Genomic DNA, 21,636 nt, shown 5'->3' with positions numbered 1-21,636 from the left:
TATTTGTAGACTAAACACCAGATGTTTTTAGAGAAAGTATTGCCTAGTATGTGCCAGAGAGTATTTTCTTTAGGTTTCTAAGCTAATTGCTGAAGCATAAAAACATGAAAATAGAATCATGGTGTGGCCAGGTTTCATAGTCTGGCTTTATCTTTTCCAGTGTTTCTTTTTATTCTTCCCCATAGTACCACAAAACAAAACAGGCATTTAACATGTAATAAAAATCCACCTCTCCTTTCCCCCACCCTGAGCTCTAGCCAACATTGTTCCAGGGAAGTCAAGTGAAAAAATACTTGGTGTTTCTTCTCCTTAATTTCACAACTTTAAAGTTTAACTCATTTCAGGACCTACCCCTTGGATTTTGAAGGTGAGGCATTGGAAATAGTTTTATCCCATTTTTAAAACAAAAAGAATTAGCATCAATCTCTCCCTCAGGAAATCTCTTCAAATACAGAGGAAAAAGCTCCTGTTGAAAATTGTGTATAAATTATGGTAGAGAATGTCTCATTCAATTAAGGATTATCCATGGTGATTATCCATAGTCTGAATTTCATTCATTTAACAGGAAGGAAATCACTGTGAACAAAGTCAGTGGTGATTTCCAGCAGGTGATTGTTGGGTGGTATTCCATGGTTTAGATATGTTTTGAGCCAATTCATACAAAATAATATGGCCTATGAAACTTCCCTTTGTTTTTGTATTTTGCATGTGATATGCATATATGCAGAGTTAGGGTTATTACCTGTTATTACCTGGCTATATTTGGCATAGTAGCCAACAGTTGCAGCATAGAAGATGCATTCACGTGGAAGAAACTGAAGAAGGCATCTTCTGAGACTCTTAAGGTAGAGTACACATTTCTCAGCTCCAGAAGGTCAGAGAAAAAGACATGAATTCTCCAAGTATGGTGTCAGGTGCTGATTTAAGAGTTAGCGAAATTTAATAAAAGATGAAAAGTTAGAGTTAATGAATGTGGGATTGTCCTCCTTTGTTTCCTGTTAGTTTTCTAATCTCTAGCGGCCATGCCTTTCATTTTCCACTGGCCTTTAGAGAGGGAGGGGCATGTTCCTCCTGTGTGGGTTCTCTCTTTGTAAGGTATTTCAGAGTTTTTTTCTGTCTCTGGAAGCTCAATTTGATACATGAATGAAGAAAGTGCTTATTCTAGATTGATGAAGGTTAAGCTTAATGGTGCTATCCTGTTAAAACCACTAACATGTTCTGCATACTCACTAAATCTGCCTCAACTGCCTTTTGCATCTTGTAATGCAGTTTCTCTTGTAGAGATCTGTGTATGTCCTAAAGAAATTGTAATGTCCTTTGATTATAATATAGGAAGCCTATCATCTCTATTCTTACACTTGACTTCAGTCAGGTAGTAGAATGGGAGAAAGTCAGTCTCATTGGGAGATTTTCTCCATATGAAAACTTCCTGGTTTGGCAGTTTTCAAGTGAATTCAGGAAGTTGTGCCCATTTCTCTGTGACTGTCCAGTGATATTTGGAAATGCAGCAGAGTTAACATTCAAAATGAGTTACACTGCAGATCTGGAAATATCACAAAGTTGGGTGTAGCAGACAAGTAGGTGGAGAGATCCTGGGAACTTAACTGTGGGGTTTCACCCCTTGTGCCTAGTGAAGGTGAAGGGAGCACATGGGATGGACTAGACAGAACTGAGTAAAGGAACCTGCAGGGGAGATTTCTCTGATTATGGGGCAGCATCTGTAATGATACCTTCTTTTACGTGTCTCAGGGGTTACAGCGACTCCTTGTCTCATCTTTTGTCATCATCAGAGGTGGGAAAGACCTGGTATATTGAAGTTCTTCTAATAAAAGCTTCTTCCTAGCCATGTAAATCTCTTCCCAACAGATCCAGCTGTGTTACAAGGTTAGTGCTCTCAGGACCTTAGGTGAGAGGAGCGAATAGCCTTGAGAAAAAATGTGTCCTTTTCAATGCAAAGCAAACACACACATTTTGTCACCTGTCACTGTACTAACAAGGTTATTGATCTCACCTGGGTGCATCCACAGCTGTGGCTTGCACCAGGACCTTTGTATGGCTCATGGAAAATAGCTCTACTAGTGGAGTCAGAAAGAAAAGGCCATAGCCTTTCTTTCTGAAGGGGCTGTGCTAAGCTTTTCTCATTTCAGAATTGTTCTTTGTACAATTTTAAAACAGATTTGCTTTAATAATGTTGGTGTTCAGATGTTTTGAATACAAATTTTGAAGCTCACACTTTATTGATGAATTACTTTATTCACACCTCTGTTGCTGATTCATCTGGAAGTAATTTTTTGCAGGGATGGTTTAACAGGCAGTTATATATATTGATTTATGTGAGTTTCAATAGAAAGAAATAAAAATAGCTCACTTGTTCTCTCTAGTGCATTCTCTCTCTTCCTGTTTATATGTATATATGTTTAGTTATCTAGACACTTTGTTTTTTTTTTTCTGTTGTGAGAGGTGTTAGACAACACAAATGCAACAGAAAAGCAAAGGAGATAACTGCAGAAAGGCCCTGAAACTGCACAAGCCTTTTATTCATTTGATTCTACCAGTGATGTATCTAATTAATCTTCCAATATAAAAGACAGAAAAAAAATTGCTCATTTATCAACTTCTCGAGAAAAGGCCAAACCAAATTGAAAATAATTGTGTTTAGATCTATAGAAAAGCCTGCCATGCCTGTATGTGATTTCTTATTAACAGCCAATGATCAGTTCTGCTTATTATGTCTGTGCCATTATCTCTGAAGTGCAGGATCTAATTGTGCTTGTAAGGAGGGTCATGTGTTTTAATGCCCATTTTGTTTTCAGCTTTAGCTTCCTTCTTTCTGCTTGGCTTTGTGATATAGTGCAGCATGTTGAACTGGCACCTGAGAATCAAATTAAAATGTCTGCAGTGGAATTGGACATTAAATATTACTGTAATCTTGGAAATAAGCATTAACAACGTAGAAAGTGTCATGCATTTAAACAAAGTTTCAGCTATGAAATATTTATTTGAACCCTGCATTTCTGGCTTTCCAGTGAGCAGACATATTGCCTGGTAGTAAGGTTTTATTTTCATGATGTTTAAGCATTAGTAAAACTAGTTGGTTGCTTGGATTTGGTTGGTTTTGTTTGTGGTTTATTTGCTTGTTCAGTTGTGCTGAGTTGGCATTGAAAATTAAATCAGTTATATTGTTAATTTTTATCAGCAGGGAAGGAATAGGATTTTATTAATAATAGCTAAATGTAATCACATTTTAACCATCTAAAGGAGTTATGCAACCTGACTGAATACAAATATTTTGGTGTCCTCATAGTAGTTATTTGTTGACATAGGAATGTGTGCTTCCATGAGTAATGGCATCGAGAATAGTGTTGAAGATAAGGATTTTTAAAGAACTTACAAATGTTCGAGGTGGAAAAGTGGATAGACGTCTCCATTGTCTGATCTCCAGTAATTGTATTACAGCATATTTCATGAAGAGATTTGGCATGTTATTGGCAGTTTAATTTCAGAAATGTCAGGGGACATCTGAAATGTGCCCCATGGTCCAGCAGGCCCCATAAATTTGTTCACCTTTGTGCCATCAGAAGTCATGGCTTTCCAGGATGACAGATGTTTTCCCATTCAGAACGGAAGGAGGAAAGCATACTCAGAAGGTCTTTTGGCTAAAGCTTCTTGAATCTGGCTCGTTCTTCCTAGCTGAATAGCAAACACTTCCTTTCTATACTTGATGCTGAAAATAGTACAGAGAGCAATAGATGAAGGTAGCAGGGAGTCGCATTGTTTGACAGTTCTGTCTTCTGCCATCTTTGCCATGTTTTATCTAAAATAACTCTGCTCTAGACTAAAAGGAAATGAATTTTTTTCCCAAGCTGAGCTGGACACATTTGAATTGAAGATGCAGGTTGGCTGGAGGATTGACTAACCTCCTCTATGGTGACACAGTAAAATGCCCCACAAAAAAGTTTTCTGCCTCTGGTGATCCGTATGTCAAGCAGCAGCAGAGTGTCTAGAGTTACTATTGTTAATGTAGTAGTCATCATAGTTGTTCTTCAGAAGAGAAGATCTTAACTTTCTCTTCCTTTGGAGGAAACAAACCCAGTAACTTATAACTGATTTTTCTGAGGGACATCTTGAGTTTGAATATGGAGAAAGACCCTGAAGAATACTATGTCTTTATTTTTTAGAACTTGATTCCTGTGACCAAAGAAACTCTATATTCTCTTCTCTCTGAACAGCAGAGGAAGAAGCTCTGTGGTTTACTGGGAGTTCAGTGCACACAAGGAATAGCATCTTTTTATTACTAAGTCTAGAAATCTTTGAATACATGCAGAAACGAATACAAGAATTTGGGCAGAAGAGCTTGAGCTGCGTTGTGTCATGTTTGATCAGCCTTTCTTTTATGTGTCCTTCTCAGAAATACTGTGGTTGTTTTGTATCTGCAGATGTTACAAAATTTAAAACTTAAGTTACTGGAACAAGTCATGACTAATTTACAGAAAACTCAGGTAATCCAGAGCCAGTGTCTGTTGCATGCAGTGGCTTGAGGAAAAAAATCCAAACAACTGTGATTCATTCTCAGTGTAGTGTAGAGAACAGAACAGTTGGGAGCAGACATTTGTTTCATTTCATTTGTGGGTTCTTTTAATGAGATAACAGATTTTGAAGCACCATGCTATACTGAGACCAAAACTTTCAAACATAAATGGGAGAAAAAGAAAGGCAAAGCCTAACAATGTTCCCTTTACACACCACCCCCAACCTTTTGCAAGTAAACAAAGGCAAGACACTGGGAACAGTGTCTTTATGCATTTTTGCTGGTGCTTGATTTCTCATGCACCTGCAGTTGAATTTCTCTGCTTTGAAAATAAGCGAACAAACAAAACTAAGTATAGAAAGATGGCCATATGCATTTTATAAATGCAGAGCTCTGCAGTGACTGTAGATTTTAGAACTGAAGTCCCTATTAATAACTTTCCATTACAAACCCCAGGCATTATTTTTGCCATTATTGATGCTGCTCAAACTTAAATTCAATGAGTGGTTACTTGGCTCTTACCTAAGCAATATATACCTACTGGAGTAGAAGTTTAGCTGAGTGCTTCATAAGAGCAATATTCACATTTTTAGGATCTCCTTATCACTTTGCTTCAGGATTCTCTGTTTTCCTGCAGTTAATGACTTTTACCATATTATAGCCTTGATTCTCTGTGGAGAAGAAGTAGAGGTGTTTCATTTTACTTAAGAATGACAACGTGCTGGTTTACACTTTTTTGCAAATTTTTAAATATCATGGTGTTTGGCTGTTTTGTATTGCTTAAGTCTGAAATAATTCCTCTGTGAATTACTATTTTTCCAGGCAATACTGTGAACACCTGGGCAGAGAGGTGATTGCCACATCTGGCAGTCTCTCTCAGCAGTTCATTGCTGTTATACTCATTACTGTTTCAGGTGTGTACCCACAGCCCTACAGGTGTACCTGATGAGTTGTGGAAGCCATGGAGGGTTCCTTCTCTTTGCTTTTACTTCCCCACATTCCTTATCTCTATAACAAAAGTTTAAAAGATAGGAAAATGTTAAAAAAGCATTATTGTGGGTCTGTTCACTGGGAAGCCATGACCATATATCTCAGTTTTGTATTAAGTTGTTCAAGCAGCAGAGGAAGATCAAGTCCTCATTACATTATCCTTTATGTTTATTATTCTTTCAACTTCCTTTGCTTAATTAATGCAATTTCCTCAATAATAATTCTTAAACAGAATTTGATTCCGCAAGTGAAATTAGTCAAAAGCCATGGAAAAAAAAAAAACAACAGAAAATCTCATCTACAAGTAATTAATCAGCATAATAAATACTCTTTTAAATCAGGAAGTATAGGCATGAATTCAGCATACACAGCTCAGCCTGTCAGGTTGAGTCACCCAGTTACTGTGACAACAGGGCTGCAAAATTTTCTGCTTCAGGAGTTCTCCAGCCCAGCTGCATCTGCACATTGCACCAACCTGGAGGGGGTCCTTATCACTCCTTTCCCAAATAGGAAATACAGGTGTACTTCCACTAACAGAAGTATGCTGAGGTTGACATAGGTTAGGGAGGTTCAGAGGTTAAGGCCTTGACACCCCACACCCCCCCAAAAGTAAACTGTAGCTAAAGTTCTTAGCAGAGTCAAATGATTGTCTGAACAGCTGGTTTTTAATCTCATAAATCCTTTTGTTAACCCATGGCTAGAGCACAAGATCAATGACCTTATCCTGCATCCTCACGAGGAGCAATTTTGTGGCAGTTTGAGTAAGCCACCTGATTGTGCCACCTAGGATACTCCATCTTTACACAGTAGAGAATATTGATTATATTTCAGCTAGTCAAGAGGAGTGGAAGAAATTGGAAATGGATCAGGGCTTTGATTTCTCACTGCTTAATGAGAATGCTTTGTTTCAATCGCTCACACTGTCCCAAAGGTAGCCTGTTGCAATATGCTGTATTCAATAATCCATCAGTCTTCTGATAAACCATATTCCCCACTTTGGGCTCTTTTCTTTTTCCACCATCAATGATAGGTGAAAACTTTGTTATCAGGCTGTTGGTTTTGATGATGCTGCAATTTACCCAACCTGTCAGAAGTGAGAGAATAAATATTTCAGCAGCTTGTTACTGCTGCATTATTTTCAAATTTTAAATAGTCCTGAAAACAGTAAGTGCCAATTTCTTTCTTAGTGAAAGAAATAAAAGGAGGCTGTTGTGCTACTGTTTGGTGCCTGCAGAATATAGATCCCAGTACACAATTTTCTTCATTACAAAAGCTCATCCCAGACCATCATACTTGCATAGGCCTTTATAGATACAAATACCATTGCTCTTAATAGCAGCAGGAAGCTCAGAGGCAAATTTGGCCCTCAGTTCTCTTGTAGCACAAAGTAAAATACAGGTTTGTGTTACAGTGAACTTCCTTCAAGCACAACATGAAGCACTCCTCTGTGAGGAGGAAGGACATTGGGTAAGAAAGCAGCATCTTACTTGGGACAGTTCGTGTTTCCAAGCAGGACATTTTGACAGTGGGTTCTTGCAAAGGCAGTGACTTTCTAGGCCAGGAGAATCTGCTTTTGCAATGTGTTTGTTTGCTCTGCCCTAAGCTGCTCCAGAGCCATCTTCTCCAGCCAACATGACAACCCCAAGCACTTCAGGATTTGATAAAAACGTGTCTGGTCAGGGCCAGGGGTGTGAAGGGGAAGGAGGCAACTGCCTGGCCTTGGTAACCCTCGAAAACCTCCTGCTCTTGCTCTCCAGCAGCTGAGGACAGCCTGAAGAGAAAGGGTTCATCAGAGGCACAGCACCAATTGCTCAGGTGAATCAGGAGGATGAGTGGCTGTGGGCCGTGCCAGAGTCCATCTTGTGTTCTGCTCACTCTCATTAACCTCTGTCCATCAGGCAGCTTCTGCTCCAGAAGCAGGCTGAGGTCCTAATGGCTGAAGCAAGCAGGAAATGAGCAGCACATGTAGAGATCCAGTGCTGGGCTGAGAGCTCACGTGGGGGCTTGTGGAGAAGCTTGGTTCCCCTGGGAACACCAGAGTGTCCCTCTTTATTTTCCTTCCATCTTTCTGTATTACAGCATCCACAAAATGTCAGTAACAATAATGTCTTTTAGAAGGACTTTGTCACAAGCAGTGTTTACAGGCTTCCTGTTTCAATAAGGGAACTAGTTACCTATATGCCTTGTGGATTTTCAACCTTTGATCCATCATGAAGGAATTTTATACAAGATAATGCCCCATCCCTGGCAGTGTTCAAGACCAGGCTGGACAGAGCCTTGGGCAACATGGTCTAGTGTGAGGCATCCGTGCTCGTGCAGGGTGGTTGGAACTTGATCTTAAGGTCCTTTCCAACCCTAACTCTTCTGTGATTCTGTGATTATATACAGTCACATGAGTTCAGGACAGGAGGAGAGGTGGAAAAAAATAAGGCATGTTTTTGAGTCCCTGATGTAAGGGATTTCAGATGTCCTTATTCAACAATGAGGGAATGTGAAGAACAAGCAACTCTCATCAAGGTTACATGGGTGTGGGGTTTGTGTTTGTTTGCTTTTTGTTGCTTTTATGATGAAAGTGATTTATAAAGGTTAGCAAGAGGATAAAGATTTCTGTTCTGTGGGAGGCTTCTCAGAAAGATCAGCAGTGATGGCTCTTAACTTTTTAATGTGCCTTACACTACACTAATGGACTGAAAACAACATTTTATTCTGAAGGCAAATTTGTTGATACCAGCAAATGAGACTTGGCTGCTACGGGAGTGAAAGGAACAAACAACGCACTGTAATGCAGGAAAGTATTGAGCTTTTATTTTTGTGACCCTGTCCAAATAGGGGGTAATTACAACATAATTCAATTCTGAAAGTCTGGAAACCACAACAGTTGACAGTGAGTGACATTTGAAGAGAAACAAACGTATGTTTTAGTACATAGTCTCTTTCAGACTCCTAAGTATTGCTGATTGTATTTGCTCTTCCTGGTTTCTTTTTTCCGCTCTTAATACATGAGCAGAATGCAAGATTTAGGCTTATCTGCACCATCACTTACTAAAATCTCTTTTCCCTGATAATTTCCAGTACTTATGATCTTGCCTGGCTCTACTTTTGTGCTTGGTGTCTGTCACAGCTGGGCAACTGCCCCATCTGTCTGTCCTGTGAAGGGGAGGAGGCACTTCTGCACACAGATGATGCACACAGGTGATGCACACAGCTACCAGCCATGTAAGCAGTAGCACTTCCCTGTAAAATGGGGCTAAGCACTGGAAAATATGAAATATTGGGTCATAGTTAACCTTTTAAATAAAATCCGATGTGGTGGAGAGTGATATAAGCCAGTTGCTGTATGCCTGGTAGTCAGTATATTTGTATTAATAAAGCAGTATTTTTTAATCTCCCTGCGAAGATTAAATCCTAGGATTTACACCTGCAAGGACTCATTTAGGAAAATGAAGAATAAAATTCCTTTTGAGTTTTGATAGTCTTTGGTTCTTGTGACCTAAACCAAGACTATCTCCCTTCAATCACTTATTTTCCTCAAGTTCAGGGAGCACTAACAGTTTCACCAGATGCTTGAGTTTCCAAATACCCCAGAGATGAATATTTCACAGCAGCTCTGTGAAGCAGGATTTTATCATCTCCCATTCAGAGACAGAGAAGCTGGAGCAGACAGTGCAGCTGTATGCTCAGGCACAGCTAACTCTGGCTATGCAAAAAGGAAAAGTGTCAGGTTATTTTAGGTTGAGGCACTTCTCCAGCAAGGGAATCACATTGTTTCCCAATTAACTATGTCGCCTATAGGTTGTTCTCTTGCGTACATGTAATAGGAATATCTCAGGACAGTCAACTGGGTTTCTTTACTCTGAGATGTCGTTACACCTTTGATAGATTCACTTAATAGGCTCATTAAGGAAATGGAGGGCATCTGTTTGCTACATCAGTAAGCTTCAGTTGCCTTCTTTTCAACCCCAGACAAATAGGAAAACAAAATATTGCCAGAGGCATCTCTGTGTGCAGCCCCCAAGGACCCAGAAATCATTCTGAAAATTATGAAGATCGAAAACAGCCAATCTGCTCTACAGTATGCAGTTTACTGCCTACAGAACTGGTGATGGGTTGTATACACTCCACCCCAATCACAGCAACAGTTAAGGGCTGTGTTGGAGCACTGAGGATGAAATGCAGTTTCCATGCTCCAGGCAACTTTGGTTCACACACAGGCCCCCAGACGGGTCTTACTCTGTTTCTGAAGTGCCACACAAATATAAGCTGTTCTGTAAATAAGGAGTAAAATAAGTTATCAGTGCTCTGTGTGTGTGTGTAAAAACTAGGGGAAAGGGGCGCTATGTTTTCCCTTTCCTACTCCAGTTTAATGCCTGAGCAAGCCACTTAGCATCTTTCCTGACCCGACCACAGTCCCACACCACCTTTCAATGGATCATGTGCCATACAGGTCCCTGGTTGTGTCTTGCTGCCAGAGACCAGCTTCACACACACTTAGCAGTGAAAAACAGTCTGGCCCCAGATTAAGTGACCCAGAAAAATCCTTCATTCAAAACTCCCATTTAAGTCTTCCATCAAATGTGTACGTGTTGTTCTTGCTGTTCTCATTACTCAGTTCTCTTTAATAGCTGCTGTCTGTGTAATCATTCTCTGTGTCCACATGAGGTTGTTCTGGAAGGCTAGAGAAGCAACATAGTTTAGAGGAATTATTTGGCTAGAACAAGTGGATCTGTGCTGTTGAGATTGAGTTACTCAAAAGAGTCACAGGGACCAAATTCCTTAAGTGAATGCAGAGGTGGTATCAAGATAACCTAGACCTGAAATTGGTGAGGAAATACATTAGATAACTCTGCAACTGAAAACATGGTATGTAGTCAGGGGGCACTAATAATATAGCAAGAGTAGTCTGATATGATTGGGTTTGAGCTATTTAAAATCGTTAATAAGTAATTAACCCATGAGGTGACTGTAATGGACATAATTTTTTCAAGACTGAATTATTAACTTGCCAGGCATGCTTTGGAATTTATCAGTACCCAGGCAGGGCAAAGCTCCTTGGCTGCGTTAATTAAAGATCCGCAGCACTCAGGAAGCACTCCTAAAAGATGCCCACTGTATCAGATTCACCAGTTAATGCTTTTCTGCTTGCTGCCACTCAGAGGCCACCTCCCCAGTTTTACATTCAATTTGTCTTTTGCTGAGAAGCTGCTAATTTCATGCTACTTTAGCCCTGCAGCAGTCAGCCTGTTGCTAAGCAACCTCCAAAATGCTGAAGGGGCCACGGTTTAGCTGCTTTTCTGCAGCCCACCCTCATTCTTATTTATTTGCTTTTACAAGTTATTTATTTATACAGCAAAACAGAATTTTTTTTTCGTAACATGGAAGCAGAGCCGTAAACCTCCGTGTTGCAGCAGGGTGTCTTTACTTGCATAGCTGTTTGGCCTCTCTCCAGCATCATCCAGTACCCTCTTTACTGGTGTTTCTGGTCATCAGCTGAGCAAACTCCTCATGATATTTGCCAAGCTGGAGTGGCATCTGGGAGTATGCAGGAAATATATTTCAAAGGCATAGCTGGCCATGGACTGCTGTGGAGTCTGTTTGGTCCCAACAGTCTCTGATGGAAGAAAGAAAGGGTCAGAACAAAGATGGCTTTAAGCCATTTTTGTGCTTACTTTATTTCTGGCTGCTTTAACTTCAGCTGTGTCCCCGTTTCAGGCTTTTTGTTGCCGAACTAGATCCGCAAAGGTTATCTTCACCTGCCCAGCAATGCTGGGAAAAACCTTGCTGTAGAGGCAGTTCCACAGGAGCAACTGCATTTTTGAAGGGTGGGGTTTGGATCCAAGCCAAGGCACAGATTTGGCCTAAATTGTATAAAGAGAGGAGCAGATTGCTGATGGAGTATTTGGTGTGTAGATAAACTGGCAGGGCATTTGTAATGGCTGCAGGTGGATAGAGGAGGATAGCAAAAGTGTAATGAAGCTGCAATCATGCCACTTGTTCTAGGTGTGCTTCCAAAATGGGGGAATATCAAAGTGGTTTGTGGGTACTATTACATCCTGTGCTGCCAAGCAAAAAATAAGGACCACTGTTTTGAATCACTTTTCACAACCAGGAAAGCATTACATGGATGTACTATGATGTACAGAGCCTGGCTGTGTTTGTTGTGATACCATTGGTCATGTCAGCATTGGTGTTAGACTGCGATGATAACTTCAGTGATAGAACTGCCGCGCTCTTCAGTAAAGGCTTCAGAAACAATTCAGATACTTTCACAAGCTCCATTTTTTTACATCTTTACTCCAGCACAATACTGTAGCTTGAGAAAAGGGGGATAAATCCTGTATTTGGAACGAACAGGTACCAAACTGTTCCCCCCCCCATTTTTCCTTTTAGCTTCAGCAAGCAGAGACAATATCCATGAACTGTGTCTTTGGAGTACACTTTTTCCACAGCTGTTGCCTTTTGGGCTTCTCCTTACTGTCTTTGGCTGCTGCTGAGTGGTAGGTTCTCTGTCTATCTGCAGTAGTTTTTGTTGAAGACTTCTTTTTGATAGGAAAATAATTTTTCTGCTTTGATGATCCAGCCACTACCTGACCCTCTCTGGAGAAGAACAGAGAGAAGCACCTGAATGCTTAGTTTTGTACATGCAGTCATGAGGAACAGGGGTTATGCACAAGATCAAATGTATTTTTTTACATCAAAGTGAGATGAGAAAGGTGATGGTTTAAGTCCAAATTTAATTTTCCCCTTATTTGCTTTAGGCATTTGATTACCTGTTTGGAAAACAAAAGTATTTCTGAGTGTGGTTTGGCGTGCTCATTCTGTATTATGATTTTTTCAAAGTGAACTCTTGGTCTTTTTGTCATTTATGACATGTGTCTGTCACTGGGATGTCCACTTTCTAGTTACATTCAGAGGAGCGCTGATTGTAAAACCTTTGCTGACCTGCAGCTCCATGTATTTTTTTTTAATATGATTGAGATTTCACAAGCCAAGTTGTGCTGTCTGTGATAGCATGTATGTTTTGGTGCCGTTCTTCACATAGAACTCAGAAATGTGCTGGGTGTTTGGGCAAGTATTGAAATTATCTCAGGTATTTTTTCAACTAAGTTATGAAAAAAAAACACAGGAGACTTATTCCAGGGCATTTGGGCTGATTCTAACTTTTACTGCCCTGAGAAGTTGTTTCAGGTACGCTTAAAAGGACTGAATCAGCAGATACTGATTTCATTGACGGAAGACAGGAAGAAAAGGATCTTTCATATAGGAAGATGTCAGGTGTTTAGGAAGTAACAGATGATAATTAACACCCTGAATTACACCCAGGGGCAGGCAAGTGGCTAGCATGGGTGGCTATCCCTATGTTTCTTGTTGTAGCTCTTCCCACCTGATGTACTCTAGAACTTTCAGAGCTCTGGCAAAATGTAGGGTGGTCTGCAGTGCTGAGAAAGGATAAGGCATACTTAAGCTGATAAAGGCATTACAGGAGACATAGCTGCCTATGGCTATGACTGATGACTGGTTCATGCTGCTGCCTGTTGTCCTATCTTCAGTGGTGTTGGGCCTAGCCAGCCGTATATACCCTGAAATTCTGTAACCGTGAAAGATCCAAGAAGAGCACAAGAATGCAGGCAGTACTGGCAGTACTGATAAGGGAAGCACATGTCATATGTTCCTAATAGAAAAGAAAAAAAAAGAAAAAAGAATAAAAATGTAGTATTGCCCACAAAATAACCTGAATGTTTTGCAGTGTACTGCTGATAACAGGTTGCCAAAAGAGACACCAAGTTAGGGCAGTCAGTCTTAACCTCACAGTGAGCTTTTTTTCTTGCTGCTGTTATACTTCATTATGAGAGATAAGAAAAGTCTGACTCAGATGTTTCTGGTCTTTCTCAATTTCTTAGTCCTAAGTAGTGTTAAGGAACCTATCTTTTTGTTTTTATTTTTCCCCAAGACAGTTCAGTAGAGATACCGTCTGTCTCAGTAATGTTAATAGTGTGCAACATCAGGGATATGCGTGTCACAAGAATCACCAGTATGACTCATTCATTTCACTCTCCTTAAAACTGGGGGAGCCCAGTCAATGTAGTGCTAAATCAGTTGCCAAGTCTCAGGAGTGTTTCTAAGTTCATGTTTAATTTTCCAGGAATTTTCTGTTTTTTGCAGAACTGTAAGGAAGTTCTGCAATGAGACATACCTATTGAAGAAAAATATTGTGTGGTTTTCCAACAACCAACCATCATACAGCTGAGAAAGGTCATCAAATCCTTCACCACTTTTAAAGAGTAATTAGTTTTAAAGAGTAATAAGAAACTGAGTTATTCTCCTACAGATGCAGCAGAGGACATCTGTAGCCTTTCAAAACATTACATAGGTCACATATAGACAACAATATAGTTTTTCACATTAGTTATTAGTTTGTTGTGAGTTGGTTTGTTTTTCTTCATTTTCAGATCAGCGTCTTATTTACACCATTAAATTAAATGGTTCAGTTCAGTATTGTTGTAGGCAAAAGAATGAAATCATAGGGCTTATTCTTGCAGTCTCCAAATGAGTGAACAAATGCAGTCACTGATTTTCCCCTTGTTAATTTGAACTGTAAACACATGGTTGAAATTTGATAAATGGTATCCTTTCTGAATACCAATGGATAGTGGGCTGAAGCTACTGCCTTGTACACAGCCAACATTGAAACTGAGAGAAGCAAAAGCATGGTATCTCTTTTCCATTGTTATAAACCAAATTTTCCCATTTTTTAGCTTTTTTTTTTTTTTTCTCCTGTTCTGCTTAGGGTATTGACTTTTCCAAACAGTGGAAATAATGATGTTGATGATATAAAAAGTGTGCTTTGGAAATACATTAAGGAGTTTTATGGTGGTAGGAGCCTCTTTTTAAAAAGTTTTTTTTTTTTGTGAATCATCCTAAATTTTATTGCATCCTCTGTTTTATTTTGCTTGCTCTTGTGATTTTTATTTGTTTGTAGGGGTTTCTTCAAATCAAGCAAAAATTAGCTATCATTCATTCCAGCACACTGGGAATCAGTGAGCTTCCCAGGAGCACAGCCCTGGCACACATGGCAGAAATACTGACCTCAGCTTGAGTACTACATTGTGCCAAGCTTAAGCACATGGATACAAGATAAAAATGTTCTCTTACCCAGTGGGCATCTGTGCTAAGCTGGACCAGTTCCGGGGTGGGGTGGGGAGGGGCTGGTGGTATTATTTTTATCTCTTAGATGCATAGATACAGTAATAGTAGTAATAAAGACCTATAGCCCAGATTTTAAATAAAAGATAAACTTGGAATAAGACAAATGGGGAGAGTAGAAGAGTATATGGAAATACCTTTGGTCTCTGGTTTCTGAAGAAATAAGATCATTATCATGTAGAGAGTTCTTTGACAACTTCTGGAATAACCTGCCTTCTCTCCCCCTTCATCCATTTGGGCTTCTAAAATAAGCTTATTAACAGGCAAATCAAGACAGGTTAATCTTTAAATCATATGTAAATACAGAAGCTTTTCTCACTGTGGTATATTGAAGTATTAAACATAGATGCAGATTTTCACAGTAGGAGCCTAGATCAGCACAGTTAAGCACTGAAATAGTTTGTCTCCCAAATCATCTTCTGAGAACAGAATTTCCCTTTCACTGTACTGTGTGGTGATGAATAGGGATTTAGCGGCAAAGGATTATGTGAAGCTTAGATTAGTGGATGCCGCTGGTAGTCTTACACAGCTGATCGGCTTGTACAGCCCTGAGCTTCTTTCCTGCTCTGGAGTTGACCTGTACAAATTCCAGAGGAATTTGTCCAGGGGAGTACCGAGACTTAGCTGCCTTCTGTCTTTCCCAGACAATGGATTTCGTGTCAGATGCTTTCTGTATCATGTTGCTGTTAATCATCTTTGGTATAAATATATATGATCAAGAGCTGTTTTCTGGACTCTCTTGGCTGCGTTCGATCCTTTGACCTGCAAGTTAATGCTTTCCTTTTTCACTCCAGCACTGTGGGACACATTGTTCTCCTGGAGTGTCAGTAGTTTGTACTTTTAATGTATAATACATGAAACAATCTCATTTCAGAGTCTTCAAGCATGCCTCAGTCTAGACCGAGTCTCACAATCAGTCTGACTTCTATACCTCAGCTGCTGATACAGCTTGGACTAGTCTGTCTGGTTTAGCCCAGTTTATCTAACACCGTGTGCCATTTCCTGCTCACCTGCATCATTTGAGTCTTAATTACTCTTTATCTCATCTCCCAAGCAATCATACTGTGGATTTATTTTTGCTTTGGGAACATGCCATTACTGTTGCGCTATTTACACATAGAAATGCCTCACCTTTTCCATGAGGCTTCTGTCAGGGGTTCCATATGGAGCACATGGCCACAGACCTTTCTGGGGCTTTGCTGTGGTGCTTCTGGGGTACCAGCACAACAGCCCCTGCCTCATCATTGCACAGTAGGGTTTGTGCCTAGCCAGCTCCAGTGGTTTTGATGGACAGTGGATGTGCTGTGGTCCTGCCTTTCTTTTATTTAATTACAAGAATTTCTCATCGTAACTCTCCAGCCTTTCGTTTGTTCTGCTTTTTTTTCCTCATCTCAGGCTAAAAGTCAGGTACAAAGTAGCCATCAGTAAAGATACTAAAATATGATGTAATACAGGGTGCTTCCGAGAGGTCATCCAGGTAAACATGTCATTGCGCTCTCAATGTGCAGTATGGCTAGTTCACAAGACACTTAACAGCACTCTGGAGAAGACTTGCCAGACAGCATTATAACAGTCACAACAATAACAGTACCGCTTACAGTTTTGCATTTTTCATTAATTTTATCTTTATTAATCTTCCCTTGGAAGGTAGATAAGAACTGTTAACCCCTCTTTGGGGTGGGAAAGAAAGATATGGGGATATATATCTTCCTTCAGAAAGAAAGCCACGTGTGGGCTTGGAATGAAAAGCCCTGAGTCCTGGGCCCCAGTGAGATTCTCTACATGTGACAAATACTATTTAATTTGCTACTTGATGTTAAGTAATATCTTTTCTTTGCTGATCATATGCTGTAAATGAGAAGACAGTAGACCATGGGTGAAGGTAGTGATACAGATACATACTTGCTGTATGATTATCATTTGTATGAAGCCTGAACTAAGTCTGTTACTCTGATGAAGCTTTTGCTTGATAAAATCTGGCTCTGCTTGCATTAGCTTGTGGGCAATTTGGGTGAAATCCCTGAATCAATCTAGGTGTTAAGGTGTTAAGCATTTCTGTGCAGCTGCTGTGCTAATTTCCTTGAAGAATATGCTTGAGCCCATTTTTTTGTTTTCAGTACCAGTTGAAGTGATCAATGCAACAAGTTTAAAATACGTTTCACAGGTAGAGTTGGGTTAGGATCAGTTTATTATAGAATTTAGCTCTCAGTGGCATTTGCATGATCTAAATGCCATGCATTTTTTCAGTTGTTGGATTAATAGCCCCAGGGAATGTATATCAAAGACATTTACTACGGCAAATGTATTGTTAATGTTTGTGCCTTCAGCAGGTGGAGGGGCCTGTTTGTGTTGATTTGGCTCTGAGGGCATAGACTCAGGAGACACTGGCCGTGGCCTTGGACAGGTGTAGGAAGGTCCAGGGGATATATCCTGCTTTTCCTGCTTTTGAACTGCTGCCACCTCCCTCAGTTGTGGTGTTGTTTATGGGCATCTGCCATCACTGAACTGGAAGGAGATAAAAAATGGGTCCCCAAAGAGAAGGGGTGAAATATGAAATGGGTGGCAGAAGCCTGTTGCTTTCCAGGAAATTATACACTAAGTCTGCTTAGGAAGTTTTGCTTTTTCCCTCTGAATGATTTCTGTAGGGCTGTCCGCAGTGCAAAGTAGCATGGCCCCACTCAGTGCATTAGGCTGAAGCAGCCATTGGTGTGTTGTGGAGCTCACCAGTACCACCCCTTGCAAACAGGGGTAAAAAAATGCCCTATTTTGCTAAAATAAAGGGATGGGGAAGTAGGAAATATGCTCAGTTTTGTTCTAAAACTCAGTTATTTCAGGATTTGCATACAATGTATGCCCCGAATATACTGTAAAACATGTTTTACAGTATACAGCCAAAGGCAAGGGTGTCCAAAATCTCACAGTAAGATTCAGTATTCCTTTTACTTAGCGGCAATATTGTTTCAGGGATGTCTGGCTCTTTTCTTGTTACTCTGCCTCACTGCCTCCATCACCTGTCAGACTGCAGCTCTTTGCAGAGCCATGCAGTAATCTGCACCACTAGTTTGGACTGCTCTGAGCCCTGTGCTGCCTTTGGCACTGGAAAAACATAGACAAGCAAAAAAGTCAGCCCAACAGTAATGCAGACTTTTGACAGACAAGAAGGAATTTCATGAAGCAGGATACTTCTGCCGTACAGTTGACATCTGAAGGAAACTCAGCTGAAGAAAGGAAATAATTTCTAGTGCCTTTAGAAAGTGATAATGGCAGTGTGGAAAAGAAACATGAAAACATAAAGTAAAAATGTGTATTTAATGAATTAAAAATAAAAGAGTCATGAGTTAATTTAAAAGGCTGCAAAGTACTCTGGAATAGATTGAGCTGAATAATAATAATTATATACCTGTAGGCTGGCATCCCAGCTGCACTACTGTTTAATCTTTTCCAAGTTCATACCATTTTGAGAAATCAAAATGGGCGGATTTGTTTTAGGCAGCTTCATGCCCTTGTTTAGCCGCGGTTCCAAGTTAATGTAAAACCTGAAATGAAGTGCGAGCATTAATAGCTATTTCTTTGAGAAGCAGAACAAATACACAGAACAGGATTAATCGAGACTATGCTTTTAAAAATACAGGGAGTGACCTTCAACAGGTTGGGGAACTATTGGTTGGCCTGCTCTTCCACCCTTTGCAGTTTAGGGGTGACGCTAGTTTAACAGTTTTGCATGGGACTAGGTTTTTGTGTGGCATGCAGCTGATTTGGGTAGGCTGGGAGAAAGGGATTTGGGTATTTTCTGCTACATTCGTTTTAATCCATAATGAAGCACTGAAAACATTTTTAGGGGTTCCTCTGCCGTAGCACTCACTTTGCTGTTAGTGCTTTCCTCGAGACTGAAGGAGACCAGGATGATAGCACTGCCCTCCTTTATGATGTGCGCTTACAGTAAATAATTCAAGAGGCAGGCAACCTAAAATGAAGATTCAGAAATCCTCAGCTTTTCCCTACAATGGCCTACACATTTACATTGCGGGGGGTGGGGTGCATGCCAGCGTCACTGGTTTGTCCGGAGCGCCTCTGCCTCAGCAATTCCAGCCACGCTGACCTCTGCCACAGCTGGGAGGGAAACATTCGCTCTCTCCAGCAGGATTGCTTTGCTGGCTTTAATCTGTGAAAATGAGTTTACAATCTTGCCTGCTTTCATATCAGGAGAATGCAGCGTAGCTGCAAATTGGGAGGATTTACCCATGTAAGTGCATATGCTAGAGCACATCAAGCCCAGATTTTTCCACACATTTGATGGATAATTTTAGGAGAAGCACAGGTGCACACACCCACTTCTTTGGGAAAAAAAAAGAAGGCCATGTTATTTGACATTTTAAATAATAAAAATAAAACTTGGAGAGGCAGTTGCTGAACTGTAGGTCAGCCTGAGCCTGGTAACTGCTTTTCTTGAATGGGCATTCCTGCGAGCGATGGCTTAGCGTTCTCACTTGGAATCCAAAAATATGTCTAAAGGTATTTACCTTCTGATGTCTAAAACTGGAACAAAATCACAGCCTTCTCAAAGGCTGCACCAGCACAGCACTAAATGCTTTGCTCCTTATTCTGCTGGAATAACCACACGTGCAAGGGACCGGCAGCTGCTCCCCTGCCTTTCGCTCTAGCACAGGCATTTGGCATGGCTGAGGGTTTGGCACAGCAGGGTGACCTCCTAAGGACAGCCACAATGTCTACCAGGGCTTTAGGTGGCACTGCAGGTGACGTAGTGTGTGGACGGAAGGTGTGGCTATCTGCTGTTCTCTGATGGTCAGCAAGCCCTTTGTGGGTGAGGAGAGAATATAATTGTGCTTTGGGATTCTCAGCGTTTGACTTGTTACCCATATTTTTCACTTGCTGGTTGTGTTTGAAGCAGTTCTTACAGGTCATTACTGGGTAAAGGAATTATGAAGTGATACTACTGTTACTCATTCTCATTGGGGTAAAACCCTGTATACTTATCTTGAAGGCTGCCAAATGCCATTCCAGGTGCTCTGAAAGGAGTTTTATGCTTCCTTATCTGAAGACTGCTGTAATCTTTCCAGTTTCATTAATACGGGAGAAGCAAACTGCAGAAAATGCCTGTGTTTCAGAAATGTGGTGGCAGGAGGGGAGCGCTTAGAGAGAAGCTGCACATACCTCACATACGTAACGCTTTCCAGTCTATCAGAAGATCCTATCCCCATCAGATAGCAGCAAGACATTCCTGGGGGTGGAGTGAGAGTGAATTTATCTTGGGAGTGAGCAGGATTTTGCTTTGCTAAGCTAGCTGGTTTGCTCAGTTCAGGAATTTTCCATTCACCTCTATTATCCACCAGGATATAAATCCCAACAACTGTAATTCAGGCTGCTTACCTTAATTAGTTAACAGTTTCCTGCAGTTTACCTGTCCTTCTGCTGGCTCTCCTCTCTCATCCTGACTGCTTGATTGAACTGCTTCTCCAAAAATTCCTGCTTTGGAGGTATGCTTTCAAAACTGTGTTGTGGAGGGGACTGTGTTCCTGCAAGGTAGACATGCTGTTATACAGAGAAGTGCTATTTGCTTTAAAGAATATGAAGCTGCCCTACTTGGTTTTCATTGTCTTTTGATAGATTATTTGTCACTTCAGCATTCAGAAACCCTGGCTGAGGGGAAGGCTCTGTACTGAAACACTGGGAGGACTGTGTAGTGCGGCCTGAAGGTGAAGGGTTACCTCTGCTTGCCTTTTCCTTTTCAGTTCCTTTGGTGTGAGCATGCTACTACTGTGTCTGGGTGGACGTGTTTGCTTCAGTCAGTTTAATTCAAAAGGTTTAGTTTAGCTGGCTCGATACTTACAGTTTCATGCACTGATTCAGAGTATAGCGCAGACTGTTAATACGGATGGAAAATGAAGGTTCTTAGGGATTTGTGGGCAGCTCAGTTCCATTAGCTTGAAACAACAGCTGAAAAACATCATTTTCAAAGATATGAATTAGTCAACATCAAAATCAGTTGTTACTTCTTGAAATAGCTAGTTAGAACATGCCAGAATTACAAGCCCTTTGTTAAGAATAGATATGAGAAGAATTATTTGTAACCTGTAGATTTAGTGCTGTTACATCTTCCTAACCTTTCTGTTTAAGATGAAAAACTACAAGGGAGTATTGGTTCTGGTCCATAATTCCATATAAATAGAAATGCCTGTCGGCTAAATCAGAGGAGGGGTTCAGGTGGCTGCAGCTGCAGAGTGCGTCTGATAAATTTGCATTCTCCACCTCCTGCCCTTGCTGCAGAATTAAATTGGTCTCTTATTAACATGGGAATGTTGTTTGTTACACCGCCATCTCCCTCCCCTGCGCCTACATGACTGTTCCAATGTAATGTCAGCCCCTGTTGGGAGCCTCGGGAGTGGGTGCCAGCAGGGTGGGAGGAGTTGTGGGAAGGGATTTCTTTACCTATTACAACAGGTGCCTTTGTCAGCACACCTCGGAGGCAGCCGAGGAGGAGCCACTGTTAGTCTTACACTTTGAACTTTTGCTACAAGAAAAAATAAAGCCACCCCACAAGGCAATGAAAGCGAAGAGGAAGCGGTCATTTAAAGCACCTCGGAAAACCTAAGCAGGATTTAGCAGAGCAGGTATGATTTTTGTATAGGTGACAAGGAGAGCGATCTTGTGAGCTGGATATTGCTTCAGGACTGGAATCCAAAATATTTCCGCTGTGGGAATTAAATGGAAAAATTTCAAGCCTCCAAAGAAGAATTAAAAATAATGCACTATAGATGCATTTCAAAGGAAAAATCCCTTTCTTCCTCCTGCAAGGGTTAAGCATGATCAGAATCTGCTTTAGTCTCGAGGATTTAACTTCAAGTGCTGCATTTTTTGTTTGCCATAAGCCTATTAGAACTCTCTCTGTTTCCTAGCAA

At 40.7% G+C, this 21,636-nt stretch overlaps 1 protein-coding gene across 7 annotated transcripts in view; it reads left to right on the top strand.

Moving 5' to 3' along the window:
• Positions 1-21,636, top strand: part of RABGAP1L (RAB GTPase activating protein 1 like) — a 242,294-nt gene that overhangs the window by 188,337 nt on the left and 32,321 nt on the right. The window contains exon 1 of one of the 7 annotated variants that reach the window (XM_062602218.1): positions 20,018-20,214. The exons of 5 other annotated variants lie outside the window; for them this stretch is intronic. The gene's annotated coding sequence lies outside the window, so the exon portion shown is untranslated. Of the gene's footprint in view, positions 1-20,017; positions 20,215-20,820; positions 21,349-21,636 lie in introns of those variants that run through there. One more of the 7 variants, XM_062602220.1, reaches the window with a different exon arrangement.

The sequence above is a fragment of the Pezoporus occidentalis genome, unplaced genomic scaffold, assembly GCF_034315485.1.
Source record: "Pezoporus occidentalis ecotype Australia unplaced genomic scaffold, CSIRO_AGI_Poc_V1 ctg76, whole genome shotgun sequence".
In the NCBI taxonomy this organism is placed as follows: domain Eukaryota; kingdom Metazoa; phylum Chordata; class Aves; order Psittaciformes; family Psittacidae; genus Pezoporus; species Pezoporus occidentalis.
Note: the sequence above shows the minus strand (reverse complement) of the source record. Positions and strands in the feature narration are given on the sequence as shown.